Source organism: Eurosta solidaginis, chromosome 4 (assembly GCF_040869045.1).
Source record: "Eurosta solidaginis isolate ZX-2024a chromosome 4, ASM4086904v1, whole genome shotgun sequence".
NCBI lineage: Eukaryota > Metazoa > Arthropoda > Insecta > Diptera > Tephritidae > Eurosta > Eurosta solidaginis.
In genome coordinates, this window is record NC_090322.1 from 41,127,578 (window position 1) to 41,140,289 (window position 12,712).

The 12,712-nt window shown below is 39.5% G+C and overlaps 1 protein-coding gene across 16 annotated transcripts in view; it reads right to left on the reverse strand.

The window, feature by feature from the left end:
* The window catches only part of LOC137249632 (probable protein phosphatase DDB_G0282105), a 237,613-nt gene that overhangs the window by 148,791 nt on the left and 76,110 nt on the right, over positions 1-12,712 (reverse strand). The gene's annotated exons all lie outside the window — the stretch shown is intronic.

Below are 12,712 nucleotides of genomic sequence, written 5' to 3' on the forward strand. Positions count from 1 at the left end.
CAGACGTTTGTCTTTGTGACTCAATCACGCAAGAACGGCTGGACCGATTTGGATGAAATTTGGCACACATATAGCCAATAGTCTAGAAGGATCTACTAGCTATAACTTTTTGAAAAGGGGGAGGTCCCCGCCCCCTAGGAACAGTTATAATTTAATTATTGTATTTTTTCGTCTTTGTGACTGAATCCCGCCAGAACGGCTACACGGATTTTGATGAAATTTGGAACACAGACAGTAGTCTACTAGCGAAATTTTCTTCGAACATGGAAAGAGGGGTGGGGGTCCCACGACCCCTTCGAGCAACTAATTTTTAATAATTTTTACACATTATAACTTTACGTATACTGGCCTTCACCAATATCACAGACTCAATGGGTCAAATAAGTCGAGGGCTTACAAAGTGAGCAGTGACACCCTCCGCCCCCTCTCCCACTTCTCTCCCCTTCTGATGTAAAATCTATAAATTGTTATAACTCAATATTCATTTTCTCCTAAATCAATAGTTTTTGGTATCTGGCACATCAGATCGAGATCTAAACAATTTTGGAAAAACGATCAGTGGTCCTCTCCTTCTCCTCCCGCCATTCACCCTCCTTTAATTGTTTTTATTAGCACGCTTTTATTAGCTTTACCTGTGTGTTTCTTTGTAACTCTTCATTCGCTCCAACGCGCCTGCTGCCTTATTAACATGGTTTTATAATTTTCTTCACCCTATTTGTAATCCCGTTAGGGTCATATCGAGACCCTTCCGGGATCATTTCTGGATGGTTTTCGGGATCCCGCCGGGATCCCGTCGGGGTTATTTTGGGACATTTTCGGGACGATTACGGGATCATTTCGGTACTATTTCGCGATCATTTGGGGACCCTTCCGGGATCATTACTGTATAGTTTTCGGGATCCGTCCGGGATCCCGTCGGGGTTATTTTGGGACATTTTCGGGACGATTACGGGATCATTTCGGTACTATTTCGCGATCATTTGGGGACCCTTTCGGCAACATTTCTGGATGGGTTTCGGGATCCGTCCGGAATCCCGTCGAGGTATTTTCGGGATAATTTGCGTACCTTTGAGAGATAAATTCTTGATAGTTTCCGGGATCATTACGGGACTTATTCGGGGTAATTTTGGGTCCCTTCCGCCATCATTTCTGGATGGTATTCGGGATCCGTCCGCGATCCGGTCAAGGTCATTTCGGGACTATTCCGGGATCATTTGGGGTGCCTTCCGGCATCATTTCTAGATGGTTTTCGGGATCCGTCCGGGATCCCGTCGGGGTAATTTCGGGACTATTTCGCGATCATTTGGGGTGCCTTCCGGCATCTTTTCCAGATGGTTTTCGGGATCCATCCGGGATCCCATCGGGGTCTTTTCGGGACTTTTTCTCGACTAATACGGGATGATTTGAGGTACCTTGCGGCATCATTGCCAGATGGTTTTCGGGATACGGCCTGGATCCCGTCGGGGTCATTTCGGGACTTTTTCTCGACTAATACGGGATCATTTGGTGTGCCTTTCGGCATCATTTCTATATGGTTTTCGGGATCCGTCCGGGGTCATTTCGGGACTTTTTCCCGACTAATACGGGATCATTTGGGGACCTTTTCGGCATCATTTCTGGATGGTTTTCGGGATCCGTCCGGAATCCCGTCAGGGTCTCTTTGGGACTTTTTCTCGACTAATACGGGATCATTTGAGGTACCTTCCGACATCATTTCCAGATGGTTTTCGGGTCCGTTCGGGATCCCGTCGGGGTCATTTCGGAACTTTTTCTCGACTAATACGGGATCATTTGGGATACCTTCCGGCACCATTGCTAGATGGGTTTCGGGATCCGTCCGGGATCCCGTCTTGGTCATTTCGAGACTTTTTCTCGTCTAATACGGGATCATTTGGGGACTCTTTCGGCATCATATCTGTATGGTTTTCGGGATCCGTCCGGGATCCCGTCGGGTCATTTCGGGACTATTTCGGGATCATTTGGGGTACCTTCCGGCATCATTTCTAGATGGTTTTCTGGTCCGTCCGGGATCCCGTCGGGGTCATTTTGGGACTTTTTCTCGACTAATACGGGATCATTTGGGGTACCTTCCGGCATCATTGTTAGATGGGTTTCGGGATCCGTCCGGGATCCCGCCTTGGTCATTTCGGGACTTTTTCTCGACTAATACGGGATCATTTGGGGACCTTTTCGGCATTATTTCTGGATGGTTTTCGGGATCCGTCCGGAATCCCGTCAGGGTGTTTTTGGAATTTTTTCTCGACTAATACGGGATCATTTGAGGTACCTTCCGGCATCATTTCTAGATGGTTTTCGGTATCCGTCCGGGATCCCGTCTAGGTCATTTCGGGACTATTTCGGGATCATTTGGGGTGCCTTCCGGCATCATTTCTAGATGGTTTTCGGGATCCGTCCGTGATCCCGTCGGGGTCAATTCGGGACTATTTTGGGATAATTTGGTGTACCTTCCGGCATCATTTCCAGATGGTTTTCGGACTACGTCCGGGATCCCGTCGAGTCATTTCGGGATCATTTTGGGTCCCTTCCGCATTCATTTCTGGATGGTTTTCGGGATCCGTCGGCGATCCCGTCAAGGTCATTTCGGGACTATTTCTGGATCATTTGGGGTGCCTTCCGGCAACATTTCTAAATAGTTTTCGGGATCCGTCCGGGATCCCGTCGAGGCAATTTCGGGACTATTTCGGGATCATTTGGGGTGCCTTTCGGCATCATTTCTAGATGGTTTTCTGGTCCGTCCGGGATCCCGTAAGGGTCATTTCGGGACTCTTTCGGGACTCTTTCGGAATCATTTTGGGGCCCCTCCGGGTTAATTTCGGCATAATTTTCGGGATCTGTTCGGGATCCCGTCGGATTTATTTCGGGACGTTTTTAAACAGATATCTTGATAAGCAGGCTAACGGGAATAGCCCATATATTTTATTTTCTCTTTGCGGACGGGGCCGCGGGTAAAGGCTAGTCTATATATATTAAGAGAAAGGCTAAAATGTGTGTTAGTTGGTAGCCGGTGTTTGGAGAGATGCGTCGGTCGATTTTGTTCAAACATACCTATTTACATGCGTCCCATTCGATTGGCCTGAAATTTGGTATATAAATTTTCCTTAGCAATATTAGTATTTACGATTCTTTTCCGGGAAGTAGACCAGAGGGACTGGGACTGAGACTCGGAGTGGGAATGGAACAAAATACATACCACCCTCTGGAACTGGCAATAAGGGATGAAGAAGAATGAGAAGAACTTGAGAGAAGAGAAAAGAGAGAAGGAGAAGGAGGCTGAGAGAGTGATAGAATGAGACGAAGATGGAGATAGACGAAGCGAAAAAGATGGAGGGGGAGTGAATAAAAGGATTAGGAAAAAGTGAAGAGGGCAGGAGGGCAGAGTTAGACAGAAAAAGCACATTAAAATGTATGCAGATAGGCCAAATTTAGGGCAGAAGAACGTCTTCTGGGTCTTCTAGTTCTTGATATATGTATATATTTTGTTTCAGCATATTATTTGATCTAATTTTAGAAATTTGTTATTGTGTAGATATTTTGGCAGGCACAGGCGTCGGTCACGCCATTAATAAATTGGTCAATGCGCCAGTTAAATGTAATCGTATATAGTTCTTGCTGTCGGCAATTGTATGTGATGTTGAACTCCCGCTACCTAACGTATGTAGGTCGATATTGTAATGTGACTGCAATATGACTGCGTGTGGTCCTATAAAAGATTAAAATGCAATAAAAAGAGTTGTGACCTCAATGAGTGAATTCTGAATGAATGAATGAATCTTTATTCAAATATTTCAGCTTATTTATATTAAATTATTCTAAACATATTCTTACATACATATTTACATTTAAGCATACATACTTGCATGCATATCTACCTTAAGTATACATACTTACATACCTACATACAACTTGATACAAAATATGTACCTACACATCTGTGTTGAGCTCTGACTTCTAAGGGAAATGCAATGTTTGCAAATTTGCTAGAATTCAAATTTGTTTGGTTGCGTGTTGTACACACACCTGTGTTAAATCGTGTGAATGGCTATGTCAGCAATTATCAAATGCATATTTATGTGTTGAAGAACATTTTGACTATTTTTGTAGCAGGGTAGCATATTAGACTGAGTTAAATATTTGGGATTAAATTGTTGTCTGTTTACACTACAGTCCGCATAAAAATTGCATTGGCGTAGGAGAGCATGATGCATAATGCCACAAACGTGTTGAGATAAGAGGGCACCATGCATAATGCTATAGTTTACTAACTTATGCCCGTGAGTTTTACCGCACGTTTCTATAAAAATATGCAGGTTACGCGCAATTGGCCATTTCTGAAACATGAGTTGGTAAGATCGACTTCTGCTACAGCTAATGACTGTTGTTGTATGATACATTCATATTTGTTATAGGATTCCCTCCGCGTAGATGAGGTTGACAATTGGGTTGCGGAAACACTGAAGCTATTAAGGTTCGTATTGCGCTTATCAATCCCTTGAATCCCAGCTAATGACCGTCCTTGAGCATCATTGATTGGCATAGGCAATTGGGGGCATTTAAAATTGAAAGGGCGTATCTATCAGTATCTATCGAATCCTTGGTTTTATACTTTTTTGTTTTCAAAATTTTTCGATAAAATGAATGCCTTCAATGAAATTCGTAAAAGTTTTATGATGAAAAGCCTTGTCCCACTACAAAAGCGCGGAGAATCCAAATAACTAAGCGTAAATATTATGCGCCCTTTTTCGGTGATCAATTGATGAGGAGGAATTCCTGATTACTCCAAAGTGTTATGAAACTCAACCGCAGATGCACAGCTTGGATTTCTTCAACGACTGTGTTAATAGAGTGATAAGTTGTCTCAGTCCTAATGGTATTAAAATCCTCATTTTATGGGGCCAAAAATGCCCTTTCTCGAAGCCATTTACAGTTTGTAAAGATAGATTCAATATTTGGGAGAAACATTAGCTATTAAAGCTTCAGGTGATGTCATAATCTCTCAAAAACTTGCAGGAAAAGAAATCAAATCTGCTAGTAAAGAAATAGGAATTTTGCCATAATCAACTGCACGAAGTTGTTTGGCAAAAGCTTTTGCTGAAGTGTTTCCGCCAAAATGCGCTCGCATATTTCTAAAGAGAGTAAATTTTTGTACGTAAAGCCGTCTATAGACGAAAAAGATGCATTTACTTCATATGCGGCTGTTCCAGCAAGTAAGTGAAAAGCACCACTCTTTTGATTTACACCTCAAATCCTTAAGGGTTCGGTATAAAATTTGCAGCGGCTATTTATGAGTCATGGTGCACACATCCCACACACTCACTTTGGCCGTACTGTTTGCAATATGTTGCACATCGGTGTATCAGACGTTTGCAGACAGTGGTAATTCAAATGCGGAGTGAGCTGTACGTCCACCGCATAAAGGGTGTCCGCTGTACCTGAAGAAGCAACTGCCATAGTGATATCTCTTTTTGCTCTTACATCAATTAATATCAAATTTAGCAGAAATGTTTTTTTCCGGTTCGTCCAAGCGTATCCAAAAATACCAACCCTAAACATAACAACCCTAAAAGAATACTAAAGGAATAACAGCCAAACTCAGCTCTGCAATCAAACTTTACGTGTTGAAATAACCTAAGTTTGTACGGCAGCCATAGTTTTGAAAAATCCCATTTATCTTCCTTTTCTCAATTCCATATGTTACTGGTGTTGTTAGGACTTAACATCATATAGCTCCTTACCAATTTTCAATATTCTACAATTACTGAATCCAGAGATATGCAGTATGAAATATTCCGTTTGTATGGGAGGTGCCACTCCCCTTCTTACTCATCCCTTATTTTTTTAGTGCTGTTATGGACTGACCTCATATAACTCTTTACTGAATTTCAATGCTCTTGCATGAATACTTCCAGAGTTATGCTGTATCAAACATCCCATTTGTATGGTAGGTGCCACGTTCCTTTTTATACTCAGCTGAGCAGAGCTCAGAGTATATTAATTTTGTTCGCATAATGGTACCCCGTAACGGCATAAACTAATCGAGATAGATATAGAATTCTATATATCAAAATGATCTGGGCGAAAAAAGAAATTCATTTAGCCATGTTCGTCCGTCCGTCTGTCCGTAAACACGATACCTTGAGTAAAATTTGGGGTATCTCAGATCGCTATTTAAAATTAACTAAATCGCACTATAGGTTAGGTTAGGTTCAAGTGGCTACCGACCACATTGGAGCGGCACACTTAGGCCTTTATAGGCCCATTGTGAAACCACACGGATTTGTTCCTACTCTCCTAATAAAACCACTTTGTTGAGCTTATGAAGCTAACTAAGCGTCGTGTATTGACCTCAGCTATATTAGTCAGATCTACGAGAAACATCTTGCCCATAAAACGTCGCCTTCTTCTAGCTAGCACAGAGTAGATGCCTAACAGTTTCAGGCTCTTCTTCGTTGCCGCAGCTTCTACAATAATCAATTAATGGAGCGCGAATCCTTTCCGCATGCGGTCTAATACAAACGTGACCCGTGAGAAGACCTACAACTAAGGAAAGATCCATCTTACGAACGGTGAGAAGCTCTCGCGATCTCTTCTCATTCCATTCCGACCATGTGAGTTTTGCCGTGTGGCATGTATGTATCATGATGCTTCCACCTGGCTCCCATTCCATCAGTAGAGCCTCCTTTATCTTGAGCTTGCAGGTGGAGAGCGGCATGCCCAACATCTTCCAGGATGGCGAAAGTGGAAAGGAGGTACCCTTTCCTGCAAGCTCATCCGCCATCTCATTACCTGTTATGCCCTTATGTCCCGGAACCCATACCAGATGCAGAGTAAACTGTTCAGCCACCACATTAAGTGATCTGCGACAGCCTACTATAGTTTCAGAATTTGCAAAAAAATTAAAAATTTTTTAGTAGGTCATGAAAAAAAGCTTAAAAATCAACGTCGAAAAAAAGTAAAAAAAAATGAAATTTCGCAGGCTCGATAATTATTTGTTTAGGTATGCCTAGTGGAACTTTTATATACGAGTAGATGACATCCATGAACTTTTCAAAAAGCAATTTCGCTGAAAGTTTACACTTTGCGACCCTTACGAATGCATATAAAGGGGAAGATAACATAAGAAAGCATATTGACAGAGGCACAGCTGTTAACGCAAAAAGCTCAGCCATACCATCTGACACACCAACTACTATTTTATATTCATGCCATATGCCATGTTTCACATACACATACATTCATAGAAAACTTATAAGTCACTATTTTGCTTTTGCTAAGTCTGAAATTACTAGTAAATAAAATAAAATTTTATTTTTTGTTATTGTTTTCTTTAAAAAGTATTGTGGACACAGAGTCGCGCCTTTTGGGGTCTTAACGTTCTAAAATATTTTTTTTTTGTTTTCTTGGATGTATGTGTTAACAAAACTTACTTTCGTAAAGTATGAATGAAAACATTTAAATTGTAACATATGTGCATGCATACATATCAACGTACTACTTAGTATATAAAACATTTGTGTTTGCCAAAGTAGGAAAAGCACTTTGCGTAAATTAGTAAATATTTTCCTGTTAAGCAGTTAAGAAAAAGTTAGTCACATTGAGCAGTCAAGAAGAAGACCTAAAGGAAAAGGGATGGAGAGAACGAGACCGTAGCTGGACGACGCTACATTAAATAATAAAAAAACACAAGAGTTAACAGAAAATGTTTTTATAAAAAACTGGCGCTAAAGTTTATGATAAAAGTGCAGGTGTCCCTATGGCTGACAGTCAACATATTTTATTTCAGAGAAGAGGAGAAAAGGAGAACAGGCGAACGCTAATGGTGACTTGGCATGGACAAAGTGGTGTTAATGTTGTCGTTATGAAAAACAAAGTAAAACTACGCATTAAAAATAATTTTAATGCTACTTCAAATACTCAGTTCAGGGCGTGCGTGAGAATTTCCCACATTTCCACTCAGAGAAATTTTTGTCCATTGTAAGTGCCCTCAGTGAGAGCCAGGTGGCGGCACATTCGTTCAATCAGATTACTTCTTATTGGTCCTCAACGAACCACTTGTTTTTTCTGATGAAATTAAGTATGTGTGAAAGATCCACCTTGCCAACCTCTGGCAAACTGTCGAAAAACCATGCGCCAAGAAATTTAAGTCATCTTGTTTGCAGGTCTGCACATTGGCAGAGAAAGTAATAAATCCACTACTCTTCCTCTTCAATCTGACAGCCAGAGCATTTGTGCAACAACGCAAAGATCAGTAAGCCCCCTCACTGTATATTTCAAAAGCTTGAGAAGAAAGCTAGTTCCTTTCCAATACAAATATGACCATAGAGACCTTGAGACGTCGCACAGTGGCGCCTCTTGAGTTTTTCTTTGCAAAAATCATAACCAATGAAGATATTTTAAAAATTTTAAATGCAAATGAAAGCCAATTATTTGAGGTTTTATTGTGTGGAAGCTCAGAATGTCACATATACAGGGTGCTTTAGAAAAATGCAAAAACAAAGCGTTTTTAGTAAAAAATAAAAAACATAAAATGAGATTTGTTTTATAATGACGTATTTAAGCATTAAATAAAATAAACAATTGATTTTGATAAGATAGCATGGCACTGCCCACTTATGATAAAAAGTTATATCTAAGTAGTCACGTAATCAATAACTACCAAAATCGATAGACGTATTGTTTCTTTTAAATGGCAATACTCTTATAAAACTCAAATGTCCGTTTTTGGTGCCACAATAACAAGGTGCTTCAAAATTCATCGTAAAATTTTACATATTTTTTTTTTTTTTAATTTACAAGCCAAATATGTATTTTATTAATAACTAAAAGTTATTGAAAGTGGTTCAATGAAATTTTATTTGAGCTCAAGATTAAACAGCCAACGAATATTGGAAAAGGGGAGTAGCACTGCCCATTTATGCTAAAAAGTTTGATCTTAGTAACCGCTTTACCACTTTCTACCAAACTCGATAGACGTATTGATTTCTATAAAAATTTAATACCCGTTTGAAGGCGAAATGCCCAACCTTTAAAATAAATTTGATAAACTTTAGAGAAATGCAATAACGAAAAGTATATATTTATAAATTACTAAATTAATTAATTCTTTTATTTGAAATAAAAAATTAACTTTTACATAGATATCTCATTTTTCAATAAAGTAACAAAATTGACTAGTAAATCTCTTTTTCATTGTTGTGATAAGAAGTGAGAAACTTATTTTATCTTAACATAGTCATCGTCACTGGAAACATTTCTGAGCTATACGCATCTGTAAGATCTTTTTGTGTTCTTACATACCTCATAGATGATATGACTGGATCAGAATTAAAATTACTCCCAATATTTTCACAATATCTCTATCAACTCCTGTTATGCGAGCAGTCACTTCATTGTTTTCAAAAATCTTCTTGAGGAGTTACCATCATTTGTATTTCCGTATCCATACTTTGGACAGTCAACTCTAAGGCCAATCTCTTTATAGAATGCATCTCCCGAATTATTTTTTTTCTCCTGTTTTGTTTCTCCTTACATGTTGTATTGTCGTCGAAAACTTCTCCTTGTTGTGGTAGTGTATAAGCCAGCTTCAAAACAAATTCCATACATCTTATCCTAGCATGCAAAGGAGATATTCCATACTCATAATTTAGTTCGTCAGTTATTGAATCATCAAGATTTTGAAAGTCCTTTTGGCTCTTCTTACAAATTGGACATTTCATTGTAGATGTCGTATTTGTTATTAAGTTCCAAACTTTTCCATCGACCATTGTTAGAAGAAAATCGTGCTTTATTGTAATGACATTCCCCTCTTCAATTTCAATTATTGTTGGTTCTAATTTGGCAATTTGATTTTTTATATCACTCACTGTAGCTTTTATGAGTTCCGAAGTCTCCTCCTCGTATTTAAATAATATCGTGCGGCACAATATATTTGATGACGGACGTGGATTTTTCCAATATTCTGAAGCTTCATCTTTTAGTCGTAATGAAACATTAGAAGCCATAAACATATTAATATCTGTAATTGTTTCATCGTCTACATTTATTCTTTGTTTATATGCGCTTTGTCCTGATGATCCATCACAGCCTCACTTAGTTATCAATGCTAGCTCCTTTGGCAGTGATTTCAACTTTTCTTCAGTAAAACTTTGAAGGAGTCGTCTAGACGTATGTTCCATTAGGTTTTGTAGCTCAATTTCAGCTGATACTTCGGTTATTTTGGGACTTAGAGGAACTGCTTCTTTCTTGGTTTGACAAATTTTTTTGTATCCAGGTAAAATATCGGCATTACGTTGCAATAATGACTTACGCAATATAATATATTTTTTCTTCATTAAACCGAGATCTATAAACAGCGCCAAAGCTTCTTCGGGAGTGTATTTCCTAGGTAACGCATTTGGTAGTGTGGGAATGCTGTTTTTGATCCTGTTCATCAGTCGCATTGGACTTGCTACCGCAACTGCTTCTGTTATATGAGACTTCACGTTTCCTTCGTCTTTTTTATATTTAATAGCCAGTGCTTCCGAAAGATGAGTCATGGCCATAGCTTTTGTGGTATGAGACAGCTTCCCTTTCCTTGTATAGGTAGAATACTCTTCTATGGGTTTTGTTGATCTCCCTCTAGTTGGATTGGTTGACGTGCTAGGCGTTTCTTCGTCAAAAAAAGTTTTGTCAGCTAGCCACTTTTCATGCTTACTTAGAAATTTTGAATTGTTACGATAGACGTCCTTCCATTTTCTTTCTATCATAATGTATTACAAACCAATTTTTTCTTCCAGGCCTTCCTTTTCTTTAATGCTTGTTTCACTCGCTAATTCTCTCATAATAGCCTAAACGAAGTCCCGTCTTGACTTTGTAGATTTAAACACCGCATATAGTTTCGAGTTCTCTAGATACATATTAGAATTGGCTTCGAGTGTATCTGACTAAATATTAAACTGTGAACTATATTTAAAAATATTATTCACTTTATTTAAGTAAACAGAATACTTAGTTCCTTAATCTCCAAAAGACGAATGATAATGTGCATTGTATGATGGATAGCTTTATATACCTACTCAAATTATTAAAATGAATTTCAGGTATACAATTCGTAACTAAAACAAGTAAGGAAGGTTAAGTTCGGGTGTAACCGAACATTACATACTCAGTTGAGAGCTATGGTGACAACATAAGGGAAAATAACCATGTAGGAAAATGAACCGGGGGTAATCCTGGAATGTGTTTTTATGACATGTGTATCAAATGAAAGGTATTAAAAAGTATTTTATAAGGGAGTGGGCCATAGTTCTATAGGTGGACGCCATTTAGGGATATCGCCATAAAGGTGGACCAGGGGTGACTCTAGAATGTGTTTTTACGATATGGGTATCAAATGAAAGGTGTTAATGAGTATTTTAAAAGGGAGTGATCCTTAGTTCCATAGGTGGACGCCGTTTCGAGATATCGCCATAAAGGTGGGCCAGGGGTGACCCTAGAATTGGTTTGTACAATATAGGTATCAAACGAAGGGTGTTAATGAGTATTTCAATAGGGCGTGGCGTTTAGTTCTATAGGTGGACGCCTTTTCGAGATATCGCCATAAAGGTGGACCAGGGGTGACTCTAGAATGCGTTTGTACAATATAGGTATCAAACGAAAGGTGTTAATGAGTATTTTAAAAGGGAGTGATCCTTAGTTCCATAGGTGGACGCCTTTTCGAGATATCGTCATAAAGGTGGACCAGGGGTGACTCTAGAATGTGTTTGTACAATATAGGTATCAAATGAAAGGTGTTAATGAGTATTTTAAAAGGGCGTGGGGCGTAGTTCTATAGGTGGACGCCTTTTCGAGATATCGTCATAAAGGTGGACCAGGGGTGACTCTAGAATGCGTTTGTACAATATAGGTATCAAACGAAAGGTGTTAATGAGTATTTCAATAGGGCGTGGGGTTTAGTTCTATAGGTGGACGCCTTTTAGAGATATCGCCATAAAGGTGGACCAGGGGTGACTCTAGAATGCGTTTGTACAATATAGGTATCAAACGAAAGGTGTTAATGAGCATTTTAAAAGGGCGTGGGGCTTAGTTCTATAGGTGGACGCCTTTTCGAGATATCGCCATAAAGGTGGACCAGGGGTGACTCTAGAATGTGTTTTTACGATATGGTTATCAAATTAAAGGAGTTAATGAGTATTTTAAAAGGGCGTGGGGCTTAGTTCTATAGGTGGACGCCTTTTCGAGATATCGCCATAAAGGTGGACCAGGGGTGTCTCTAGAATGTGTTTGTACGATATGGGTATCAAATTAAAGGTATTAATGAGGGTTTTAAAAGCGAGTGGTGGTAGTTCTATAGGTGGACGCCTTTTCGAGATATCGGCATAAAGGCGGACCAGGGGTGACTCTAGAATGCGTCTGTACAATATGGCTATCAAACGAAAGGTGTTAATGAGTATTTCAATAGGGCGTGGGGTTTAGTTCTATAGGTGGACGCCTTTTCGAGATATCGCCATAAAGGTGGACCAGGGGTGACTCTAGAATGCGTTTGTACAATATAGGTATCAAACGAAAGGTGTTAATAAGTATTTCAATAGGGCGTGGGGTTTAGTTCTATAGGTGGACGCCTTTTCGAGATATCGCCATAAAGGTGGACCAGGGGTGACTCTAGAATGCATTTGTACAATATAGGTATCAAACGAAAGGTGTTAATGAGTATTTT